Here is a 14,213-nt window from a genome sequence, read left to right as displayed (position 1 = left end):
TGGCACTATTATAAACTAGATAGGATCTTATAAAAGGATCTTTTAGCTTCTCAGAGCATTTTACCAATGGCAGAAACGGAAAGCTAGTCTGTTTTCTTTAGATATTTTTCTTTATTTGATACAATCACTTGCCTGGAACATTCCCTGGAAATTCTTGTACAGTCATTTTAATTTAACTGTTAGTGCATTAATTAAGTACAAATCCGATCGAGCATTGTTTCCTGGTAATTAATAGCTATGAAATGCATTCATAAATATGGTACGACAGTTTTATAGTTGGTTCCTTATAATTTATCATAAAAGAAATTCGTGGAAAAGGCTGTTTTGTAGTAATATTACTTCTTTTTTTCCCATTTTATCACCATCAACATCAGAACTATATCATAAATTAAAAGAAAAAATGTTAATGATAGACTGTAACTCATTTATTATTGAATGAAATTCAATAAAATTATTAAATGTGAATCCTACTTATTCATAAGTCTCGTTTATGATTTATGGTATTTCTAATTGAACATGTTAAACGTACTCTCATCTTGATAAAAGTTCTCTTTCAACCACGTCGGATCTCTTTTATCTATACACGTTAATACTGAATTTTTTTAAGTATTTCGATTTTCTTTGATCTCAATTTCTGTGTTGAATTTCAATGGTTCTTCTAAAACAAATTGTCAATATTTAAAAGTAAATCTTATAACAATTTAATGTTTTATTGTAAATAAAAAATTTATACATTTAAAGATTTCTTTTTAATTTATTTACATATAACTAATTTAAATATATTTATTTTCTAAGAATTTTAATTTTAATTAAAATGTGAATTATATTTTTTATATTTTAAAATATTTATTCTTATAAATTTCAATTAAACAAAACCAAACATATTCTATCTAACACAGATGCTAAAATATTATATATAGAGCTTTGTTTAAGCTTGAAATGTGTCTAGTTATGTATTTAAGCTCCAATTAGCATGGTTAAGTTTTTGAGTAATTTCATGTTGCGTCAAGCTTTTTGTATAGACTTTGATCTTTTTCATGTTCTTTTCTTGCTTTTACACACTAAGTAACTTTAATTAGATAAACCAAAACTTGACATTATGTGTTATCATCAAAATAATGGGGTTTTTTAGACATGATAGACTATTAGGTCATTTCTGCCTTAACACTTGTGCTCTTTATCATAGGCAGAGATAAAGAGAGTAGCAGAAGTGACTTTGTGTACTTGTATAAGCCAGAGAAACAGAAACCATACTTGTGTTACTTTCAAGTTGATATTATGACGTTTTTTTGTCTACTTGAAAGTGATTTTACTATTTCAATTTTTAATTGTATTTGGGTTAAATGGTGTTGAATTATGAAGTTTTTTCTTTTAGAAATATGATACATTTTGTGAGTAATTTATGATTTTATTTTACCTTTCAAAAATGAGTATTTTCCTTCTAGCATAGTTTATTTCGTGGCTAAATTAACATCACATGTATTTAAGTTATAACCACTTGCTTAAAGTTATAAGAGAATTAGGAGAGTTTAAATGATTTTTTTCCTAAAAAAAGACACGTAAAAGAATAGTAAGACATGCTCATTTGTGTACATACATTTTGTCGGTAAAGCAATAATCTAGAAAGTAACAACCAAAACAAAATATTAGTAGAAATTACATATTGCAAGCTAAATTAAAGCCTAGTTTCCCGAAAATATATATCAACCATTGAAAATTTAGGCTACCTCTCTAAAATGTTGGAAACCCATTGTTACGTCCTTCTCTTTGGTGTTCAAACCAAAAATAGATTATTTTCACCGTATAAAAGCTCATGTCAAGTTAACTCTTCCTCAATCAAACATTTTGTATTCATAACATTCAACAATTTCCCTCTCTCTCCACCGTAATATTTCTTAGGTTTGAAGTTTCAATCACAATATGAACAACATGAAGGCCATTCAGAATTGGGGTGAAGTTGCACCAACCCTCCTCCTACAATCAGCTTATAAGAGACCACCACGTTGTTTCATGTTGGAACCAATCATGGAAGAAGAACAACCACATGGCTTAGGAATGTTGAACGAGAGTTTTTGTTTCTATGCCTTTGTTATTATTTTGTGGCTTTCTATACATTTTCTTATATAGAGGATTGGTAATATGAACGAATTTTGTCCATGTTACTAAGAAAAAAATGAATAAACAAAAATCTTAATTTCTTTGTGACTTGAGATATCGACCTGTGTTACCAATTGTTGAAATTAAGAAGAATTTATTTTGTCTAATCACAAGTTTTCTCTCAAATGTGTGATTATAGTTTAACTAAATAGTTTTATTTCCTTACACCTTTTAAGTTAAACATTTAAATTGATAAATAATAGTAATAAGTTTTTTTTAGTAGCGTAGATCATGTTGGAACAATTGATTTTAGAATAATTGATTTTAGAAAAAATATTGAATACAGTTTTAAACTCTTTTTTGCAGATAATTAGACTACACTGACAAGAACCACAAACAACGTAATCAAATTTTAGGTAGTTCACCCAAATTCACAAACTACATCCAACTTTTTTCCATTAAATAATTTGATCAAGATGTTCCACTAGTTGAATAAATTATTACACGAGTATGCAAACCAGTCCTAGTTACACATAAGAGCACAAACTACTATTGATTATATTGTCTTAACATACCCTTGAGATTAAGACTTCATTAAAAAAGAAACAAGTACATTCTTAGAGTGAGAACATATTTAGCTCATTGAGATTACTTTACATTGTAAAGAATTATAATAATTTCATTCACCTTAAAAAAAACACTTAGGCATTGTATGATTACTAGAAGATAGAAAGAATTATAGAATGCTATAATAAAGCATTGCAATACTTCTTTAGCAAATATATGATTTTTTCTTTATTTTTGTCATTTAAGAAAAAATGTTATTTTCCTTTATCAATGCTTTGAATATAAGTTTGATATAAAAAGTCGTTGCTTCTTCGTTTGGGCTTATTTCTTTTTACTAGTATAAAAACAATTAAAAAAATGTATATCTAATAACTAATTATTGTTAATTTTGTATCAAATAACACAAAAAAAGTTTCTAATGTCTGTTATTTTTAGACTCTTGACATCTATAAATATCCGACATGATAGGGAGAGATGTCAAATTGACTTTTGTTGTCTCTGAACAATCGTCAATTAATGTATGTTGCATTTATAACAAATGATAACTAACATTTGTTATAAGAATAACAAATGTTAAATTGTGGATTTTTATTTCAATTTTTCACCAATATTTTTCTTCACTGAAATCATGAAAAATCAATATACAATACAAGAATACACCATAAAAATTTCCAAAATTTTAGAAGTAGTATGAATATCTAAAATAAAAGTGTAAAGTAAAGAAAAATGGGTGAAAATCCTAATAAAATAGAAAACATACCTTAAACTATGGATTTTTTAAAATTCCAGAACACTATAGTAAAAAAAAATCACCTTCAACGATGACCAACATGTTCGTCATCCCGTTTCCAACAACTTTCATTTTTGGAGCATCTTCATTCGAGGTCCATATTAAAAGTTATAACAATTTCAAGTTTACAAAACTTAAGTAGGCAAAAATTCAAAATACACGATAATGACTAGTGAATGAAAACACTGACTTTAATAAGAAATGTAATTGGGGAGAATGAAAATTTAATGAACACCACAATGGTAAGATGAAGTGAAATGGGTTGAAGAACTTGTTCCTACAAGTTTAGCATCATCATTGCACTATGGTAGGAGGTTTTGTGCAAATAAAAAAGAGAAAGATAGGGATGCTAATTTTAAAAAGAAAATTGATGTGTGACCTACTCACAATAGATGTCAATTAGTCATTTAACGTGGATCATAGAGCCAACAAACATTAAATAATGTTAGATCTAATGTAGTATGACATTATTTAACGTCAAGTCGACATTAAATGACTAATTGATGTTTGTTATAAATAAGTATAATGGTTTGAACAAAATATTTATAAAAATATCACCAAACAATTTTAATATCAAAATTTACTACTTAAATCATAGAATCGTTGAAGATATAATTTCACATTTGATTATTAAAACTTGATATGAATTTAATCTAAATACAAACATTAGACCATCTCACAATGATGGAGTTTTTCTGGAGTCTAGGAAGCTTTGACCTTTCCAATTTTTTTATATATAAAAATTAATGTATAAATAAAAATACTATTTTTAATTATAATATATTTTGTCTTCTCAAATTTGTATACACTTATAAATTAAATTTTGACATTTCAAAATATTTTTAAAAGTCCTCCACGGTAGTTTGATGATACCATTAGTTAAATGATCTAGAGATCCTTCCACTAACACAAAAATATACCTTAAAATGTTCATATACTAAAAATATATTTATACAAAAAAATTATGTTTAATATTTATTATTATCATTAGATAAAGTCTTTTGAAATTAGACCGTCTAAATGAGGTAAGTATTTGATAGTTCGGATGGATTATATGAATTAATCAATCTCAGATATTAACAAATCCTAATTAAATTTTAATTAAATTGACAGTTAAATGATTTGTAATGGTATTACGTAAATATATTGAGAAATAAATAATACAAAATTCGACTTTTTCTTAAAGGAAAATATTCGACTTTCATTTAACTATAAAGTATTTTTGGTTCCACGCTTCTTAAAATTACCAGTAAAATGAAAATTATCTTTGATGTTTGTTTGGGATGCCATCGATGTAGTTTCTTTTGTTTATTTTTCCCTTGTCTTTTATTGAATGGTTGTTTATAATTTATTAGGTGTATTGAAAATTACAATCTTACACCTAATTACTACCAATGAACTGAATATTATTTAGATATATATTTGCACATATATCTATCTTTTAAAAGATTTAATTAAATTTTAACTTCATCATAAATTTGTATATTTTTAATTAGATTTTTATTAAATTATTTTTAGTCTATTGAATATACAAAATTTTATATTTTTCTCAATCAATTTTGTCATTTAATTTTTTTGAAACTGTTATCTTGTTGCATTATTTTATTTTTCTTATCTCCATGTATTAATAAATGTTAGACAAATAATCTAATTACATATCATTTTATAATATTACCAATTGGGGGCATTTCTATGAAGTTTTTCATTTTACTCTTTGATTTTAATCTTTGGATATGCAACTACTAGAGATATCATTCTAAACCTTTGTAAATACTTTATTATATCATGTATACATTGTGAGAGTTAGTATTATTTTTGCATCGTAGGTCGTGTCTCTTGAAGGTTGTTCAAGAAATTTAGTTTCATATCTTATGTAATTACACGTGTCACATAAAAACTGTAATTCTAATATGAATTTGGTAATTACTATAGATATATAATCAGGTTGATATAAATGGTATAAAATTAAATGTCTAATCTTATCTATTTCTTGAATATATTTTTGTTTTTTAAAAAAACAATTTTCTTACTCTATTATTTTAAAAAAAATCTAAATTATATTAATTTTAGGAATATTTATCCGGTAATTGACATAAATTGAGGACATTGTTTGTGTACTTGTCTGTACAAACACAAGAGAAAGCAAGATTTGCATAGTAAATATAATCTTTAAAGAAGAAAACTAACAGCAGAACTAAAATTAATTGTCTCATGTTACAAATAAAAATTTTACTACAGAAATAGTTCAAATACTAAAATTAAAAATTAAAAATAAAAAAAAAAACTTTTAAAATTTTAAAAACATTTAATAGAGGGACCCAGTGACCTTTTCGCTTTCCCTTAGAAGCGGGCTTTTCATTTATTGTCAATGCACCACTGTAGACACGTTCTTCAGAATATATTTGAAAAAGAAAAGGATATTAATTTAATATCTTTATCCATTAAAACTAATTTACACATAAACTTAAACTATAAATCTAGAATGATTAAAAATAAAATTATAATCTACTTTATGCATAAGTTAACTTTAATCAATAAAAAAAAAACATTATTATTTTTTTTCATAAATGAAACTTTTGTAAGTATATGAATTTCTCGCGAAGTTCCTGGAACCAAACAGAATATATGGATAATCTTATGGCAAGACCCTACTTTCGTTAGTTGTCTCTGTCGTTTTCTTTCACCACTGGCCACCAATTTCTTTACTAGTTTGAACAACGTTCTTTCTGGATAGACAAAAATATTTTAACAATTTTCTTCTTCCTTCTTTTTTATCACATAATTACTATTTCTATAACAATTATAATCCAATAATAAATACTTTTAATCAACTAATTATCATCTTAGGAAAAAAAGATCTTTTCAAAGAAAAGTTCATGTGGAGGTTGGTTTTAACAAAGGAATGTTACAACTAAATGTGAATTTAATTTGCTATATAATTAATATTATATTAAGACAGTTAGCCAAAGAGTTGTGTAAGTAAGTTATAAATAATTCATCCTTGAATTTTGACACACTAGTAAGAAGAAGACAAATATAAATAATAAAGAGATTAAATATATTTTTAGTTTCTTAATTTTGAAGTGAAATTATAATTTATTTGAAATATTAATATATATTTTTTTTTAAATTTTTAAAATAAATGAAAATAGTCATTTCAATCAAATTATTTGAATGTGTTAAATACATCTCGTCTTAAAGTTCATGTTAGAGAAAAAAAATCAATTTTACATTAAAATTAAAAGACTAAATATATATTTAATCCAATAAAATTATACTTACAGCATAAAAGTTAAAGCTGGCGTTAATGGAAGCATTAATGAGCAAATAAACAGAAAAGAAGATAACATAGGTATATGTATGTGACTACCTATGTAGCCATCAACATTTAAGGTTAAAACATGAAGCTCCTAGGAGATTTGAGTGGAAAAATCTGCTTCATGCATGATTAGAATCTACATATATATATATATATATATATATATATATATATATATATATATATATATAAACCTAATAATATGGCTGATTAACTGCATAAATCCATCGTGGGGCAACTATGTACATCATTCTGAGAAGAAGTTTGGACCAAGCAAAGAGTGCAGAGGGTTGAGAATTTGGGATGAAGAAGTTGTTGCATGAACTGGGAAGAATGGTGGATGCAGTTGTCTCCTTCTCATCATCTTCTTCTTCGTAGATGGTTTCTAGGGTTCTTTGGATCTGTAATTTGGTGACAGTGGCCAAAGTAAGAGGACACACTGCACATAATGGGCTCAACAATGAAGTTTTACTCATTGATGAAGTTATGCTGGACATGCTTACTCCTACTGCTCACTTTGCTCAAACAACTTTTCTGCTTATCCAATTTCCTCTTCTTCCTGTGTCCTTTTATACAATTACATACACAATATTGGCCCTTATTTTCCCTATAACTTCAATAATGCCATTATTAACACGTGTACCAAGTTAATATTATCTATCTTCTTATTTCAGTCCAGATGGTCAATGTTCAATTTTTTCTTCTTCTATAACTATGATGTTTTTTTTTCATTAATGCAACGGTGGTGGATTCAGATATCTGCTTATTAAATATCGATCTATTTAGATTTTTTTTTTGGATTCTTTAATGAATGCACCTGACATTATTTATGTACCCTAATAATCTTATGGCTTAATTTGTTGGTGAGAGACATACTCTATTGATCTTATTGATCTTGGTAATTGTGTAGTTTTGTTCTTCTAACTTGTTAAAATTATATAAAGATACAATTTCTTTTTTAAATTTTATAAATTTATTTTAGTAATTCACGTGAATTAGAGATAGACTAATTTAAAATATATAGATAGATACAAATTTTACTATACAAATTAATTTTATAAAATTAAATAAGATTTAAAGTTCACTTCTTAACATATTATCATAGTCAAATTAAAGTCTATATTAGTAATATTTGTGGTTTGTTAAACATATTATTTCACTCGTTATCGAATTATTCATTAATATCTAGTTTCACGTTAATATCTTTCAACATAAAAAAGAGTGTATTGAATTAGATTTAAAGTCTACTTATGAATAATAATTTAAATATATTTTTCTTACAAAATTAAAAGCGTTAGCTTTGTAACTAAAGGAATGAAAATAAAATATAGTTCGTGAACCAAATGTTAAAATGTTTTATTAGAATTAAAATCAACTTTAAAAAAATACTATTTATCCTTTGTTGCAATGATTACCAAACAAGTACGTATAAAGAAGTGATTATTATTCTTAAGTTGACATGAATACTTGAAAAGACTGTTCTTCTTTTTGTAACTACCGTACTAAATACCTACCAGGGCACCTTCGAATAAAATCATTAAGAAAAGAAAAAAGACAAACTTAGTTTTCCATGTATTATAATCATATACACGTAATACTTATTCACAATTAATCTTATCTAAAAAATTTGTTCTATATTTACAATTTTTTTATATTTACAAATATTATAGATATTTTTATTTTCCATTTTTACTTTTAAATAAAATTATTTGAAATATAAAATCAAATAGAAATTAATTTTAAAATAAATTTAAATCATTTACACATTTTTTTTTAAGTTGTAAGAAATTAATTTTTTTAAAGATATAATCGAATTCTATAGATTTAAATATAAAATTAAATTGGATTAATATTTTGCATACTAATAATTTAAAATCTTTTAAAAATATACAAATAAAATTTATATACTATGGTGATATTCGAATTCACCCACATCAAAACAAACTTAAGTAAATAAAATTAGTGTTGGTTTAATCACTATTACCTTAAATAAATATAAATATTAAAAATAAATAAAATAACCATAAACTAGATTTAACAAATGTTTTTGTTTATTAAAAAAAATAAAAATAGTGAGTGTTGCGATAAAATTGGTTAAATGGACTCTATTAGTGTCCAACATAAAATGGACTCTATTAATATTGGCTAAGTTAATGTAGTTTGACACGAATGCAAATATTTATTTATTAAAATTAGGTAGTATAATCTCAATAACCAATTTTATCAATCAATATTACAAAAACTCTATTATTTAACAATTAAATTATTTAAAAATAATTTTACAATTTTTAATCTTTCTAATAAAAAATTAACATCATGTATCATGTTAGAGTCAATTAATTATAATAATATCGCAATATGGCTAACACTAATATTTAAAAAATAATTTGATATTTTATTATAATAAAATGAAAGTATATTTAAGAATTTTTTTTGTTTATCTTTGGATTTAGTACAAACTCCTTCTTAAACCAAATAACTTAGTTAACAGTGATCACTCCAACATGTGCATAATATTTTTCTAGTTTAAATCAAGTGTAAATTAGGTAAATATCACTTTAAAAATGGTTTTTAAATAATTTATTACAAAATTAATTATTTTATCATCTATACAATAATAGTAATATATATATATATATATATATATATATATATATATATATATATATATATATATATATATATATATATATATATATATGAAGACTTTCCATGTTGAGAATTTAAAAAGTTAATTTATAAAGCAGATACTATATTGATTACATAAACGTAGTTTATTTAAGTAATTAATGCAATAAAATTACATGTATATATTTATTGTGTACAAAAGCAACCGATGTAATATATATTTTTGTATATTGATTTGTAGAGCAATTAAGATAGAAAATATAAACTATATATGAGTTGCATATATAATCCCATTTTTAAGAATAATTTTATCTTTTTGGATATGACATTTATCTCGCATCATCTTTGAGTTATTCTCGTCCTTTTAATACTAATAATCCTTCTTTCTCTCATGTTCATCGTTTTTCACTGCATGTCTCTCCTCCTTAACTAGTCCCTCTTTCCCAACAATGTCCTATATATTACTTCTATTTCTGGAATTGGATATTGGTGGTGACAAATAACTTGTGTCATATTAGAACAAGTAGTTGTAGGTCAGTGGCATAACAAGAATATTCTGCAAACATTTTATTAAAACTGACAGAATAAAAAATATATATTTGTATATATGCTAAATATATATATATATATATATATATGTGTGTATGTATGTATTGTATAATAGATGTTTCCACATCAGCAAATGACATGTAAATACAAAATGAATAAATTAGTGAGAGAGAGGCAAAAAGTGATGCATTGTATTTGAGTGGTGTAATTATATATAAAGATAATAGAAGAGTTGGCATATGCGTGGGAGGCTTAAAGAGAGAAATTGTCTGGATTCCTCAAATTGGTTGCTGATATATTAAATGCAAGTTCAGCATTATCCCAATAGCCTCCTTTTCACCTTTTTTTTCTCTCACTCCCTTCCATTTCTCCATTTCTGATTGATTGCAACCCTCCGCTTTTTCGCTGGCCCTCTTTTGGAACTGCCTACCCTGCTCAGGCCCCGCATGCATCTTTTCTTTCAACCTTCCTTCCATCATGCACTCATGCATAACCTCTCTAACACGGCAGCTATCTCATAATGCTATTGGAAAGTGATTTTGCATCTCATTTAATAATCTAATAAAACATATTAACATCATATATGATTATTAACGAGGTATGTCTTTTCTTTTTTAATAAGTTGTTCAGTTTTCTTATTTTTATTTAATGTTTCACATTCACTTTTTTTCTTCAGTAAGTTTATTTTATATTAGCATATAGAAGTATTACTTTCTATTCTCATATTATTATTTAGTTGGTTAGGAAGAGCTTCACCCAAGATAAAACAATAACGAGACATGAGTTCAATGAATAAAATATTAATGTCATTTTCAATCTAAAATATTAAGACAATGAGTTTATAGGTCTTCATCCTTCTTTTAATGTTCAATTTTATCTTTTTTACTCAATAGGAAACTTAGATTCGCACTTGAAATCCTAACAATCTTCCGTGAGTCCCTTCTATATTGGTTATACTCCCTCTTAAGTGAAAGTATACTCAACTATGAGTACTCCTTTTTGTATTGTCGTTTTTTTGTATTGTCTACCTGAAACTCTTGTTAGGAAGACTTTCAATACACTGACCATATTGTACTTATTTAAGTTATTTATCAAGACTAATCATCATCTCGAATACAACTAATGGGTCTTTATCGAGGGAAGAATCACCGATGAAACACAACACCAATGGAATATGAGTCCAACCACATACGAAAATATTAATTCCTTGTTGTTAGAGAATCATCCTTGTTTATTGAAGTTATAATGAGAAATTTGATAGAAAGATCAATGTCAGTATTGTGTTGATGTGGTGAATCTACAATAAAATTCCTAGAGGTACAAAGATGGTGAGTCGTGCTGGATTTACAATGCAACTTACATTTTTTGGCGAGTGTGCTCCTGGATTTACAGTGGAGGTCGTTGTTGGTGCTTGCACGTGGCTTAGTGAGTATGCACGATGGAGATCTGATTTGTGTGAGTCGCAATTAGCGACATATGCGTGGAGGAAGTGCTATGCAATTTATATATTTGCTCTAGTTGTTCATACGATGTACCTCATGGATATGGGTTGTTGCATTCATGGATCTCAGGTTTTTAGCAATCTATGTGCGGAGGATATGCGTTGTGGCTAACACTCTTTGGCGACGATGGAGGTCCAATCTCCAGCGGCAATGTTTCGTGGTTCGTGCGGTGGTCTTACGTCATTGACAATTGTGCGCGGTGGGAGCGTAATTTGTTTGCTCTAGTGACTGTGTGAAGGTTTGACGGTGACTATGCAATGAAAATGAAACAAGGTTGTGTGTGTATATCTTCTTGAGGAAGAAGGAAATGACATGGTAACTCTTGGTTGGTCAAATCTTATAGTGGAGGATTGTAACATGTGACATTTTCTAGTTTGTCGGATTTAAAGTTGAAGGACTGTGACATATGACAATTCTTGGTTGGATAGATTGTGAATGCTAATATGAGTTTTTTTGTAGTTGTAATTTATACACACACATTGGTTAACTTTAATGCATGATGGATGAAAATTCTTAGGAAGGTTTAATTGCTAATATAAATAATGAAGATGTGTTTATTTTAAATAGGGTAGAAATGGTTAGACTGATGATAATATTACAAAAATTATTAGAGTTGTTGATAAATTTTTTGATCGGTAACTACTGACGAAACATAAATTTCGTTGTTAATTTACCAATGAGAATTTTACCGACGAATTTGTCATTGGTAGTATCAATTTTCTTGTAGTAAAATAATACATCTTGTAAAGTCTCACATAGCTTAAGATAAGTTAGAGAGTGAGTATTGGTGACTATATAATAGACTCTAAGTCTATGATATTTCTTGTCCCGGTCAAAAAAACTTTAATGAGTGTACTTGGATCAAAGTGCATGATATGGTAATTTATGTATATAAATTTTTACATAGTTTTATTATTTAAACTCTTGCTATTTTTTTCGATTTTCTGATTTCCGCATTATATTACTGTGTTCCTTGTATTTATGTTATTTTTCTGTTAGCAAGATAATTATTAAGGATAATGTTACACGTTTTTTCCAGAGTCTTTTAAATAAAAGACTCAATATCAATAAGAAAAAAAACAATTTTTATAAGATAATAACACTATTTTTAATTTAAAACTTTAAAACAATAGACCTATAGATCTTATTTATTATAAGATGTTAAATTTTATTATTTTCAACTAATACGAAACTTACACTCATAGTAAAATTTTTAAAGTTGATCATGTTTAATGTAAAAATAATTAGAAAGAGTTTCGTTAAAATTTGACTGAATTTACTTATTCCGAAAGGTTAGGAGTTGAGATAAATGGAACTTAAAGCCTCTTTTCTTTCTCATTTCTCTCAACTCAATTAACTGAGTTTATTCAATATGTTCAAATTGTATTAGGAATCAAAGTGAAGAAAATTTAAAAAGTGCAGTGTGTATCTTAATGTTGGAAAAGCAGACAGGGAAATATATATGGTTAACTTATGACTCGGTGCGGTTACAGTATGGTGGAATTGTAGAACAGTCTTCTTGTTTGAAATAATGTCTCATGTATATTCGACTCCATGGAAAAACATGCATGTGGCTTAGTACGTTGATGATGGCGATGCTTCGCTAAAGGATGCATATGCACTTTTGGCGTCGTCGAGACGGCGGATAAAATATCGCTGCTCTCAGATTCCGATAACCCTTAAAAATGCCAATATTTTATCCATGCAACTTGCTGCACTTTATTAATACTTTTTTGTTTAATGTATATCATGTTTTTAAAAAAAAAAAGTTGTTTCAAATTAGTTGTAGAAAGAGAATTTAAACTTCACTTATATAATCTAATGCATTGAATTTTTTTTTTTCATAATTTCCTTAATTAAATAAATGCTTCACTTAATAAGAGTATTCTTTTTCATCCATTAGAGATAAAAGATATATTAAGAAGTTACACAATATGTTGCAGGTGATTCAATATTGATGAATGGTCATTTGTTTTTGCTTTAAGAGTCTTTTTTTTTTCCTGCAAGCAAAGATGGAAAAGTATAAAAATAGTAAATCCTTTAGCTTGTGTTAAGGATTTGTGGACATCATCGTCTTAGAGGAAAAGGGGTTTTATGGCTTTATGCAGCATGGAAAGATGCCATTCAACAGGTTAGCAAGTGCAACATGTCTTTGCTGCAATTTGACAACTATGTTGCATTTTGGAGTTCTGTATTAATGAGATTATGACAAGTATATTGGATTCTAAGAAATCATTTTCGAAGGAGAACAATCCAGTGCTCTTCTAAGAAATCAATTTCTTTCGTACCTCAAATAATTTTAATTCAAACCAATATAGATTTATAATTCAATTATTTGAGAGAAATAACCATCAAAATTAAAACTAAATAGTATCCTAAAGATTTATTTATTTATTTTTAAACAGGAACCCAAAGAATGTGAAATAAAAGTGGATACAAATGAAATAAAAACATTTATATTATGTTTTTTATTATATCACACACAAACCATATTAATTCTTACTTAAATTATTATGTAAAGTGACAAATACATAAACAAATACTTTTATGTCATTTCTTCATTATTACTATTTTGGTGTTCAATTCTCCATTGTTGTGTTTCTCTCTCCTCGCGATTGTTAAATGATACTTTTACTACTAAACTATTTATATGTGAATAGTTTTAGTGGTAAATAAATATTAACAAGTAGTCAAATATAATATTTAGAAAATTTTCTAACTTTAGTTCCTTTATGTTGAAGTTATTGTTAGACCTTCTAAG

This window comes from Vigna angularis, chromosome 4, assembly GCF_016808095.1.
Source record: "Vigna angularis cultivar LongXiaoDou No.4 chromosome 4, ASM1680809v1, whole genome shotgun sequence".
Classification (NCBI taxonomy): domain Eukaryota; kingdom Viridiplantae; phylum Streptophyta; class Magnoliopsida; order Fabales; family Fabaceae; genus Vigna; species Vigna angularis.
The sequence above is the reverse complement of the archived record's forward strand: the minus strand, read 5'-3'. Positions refer to the sequence as shown.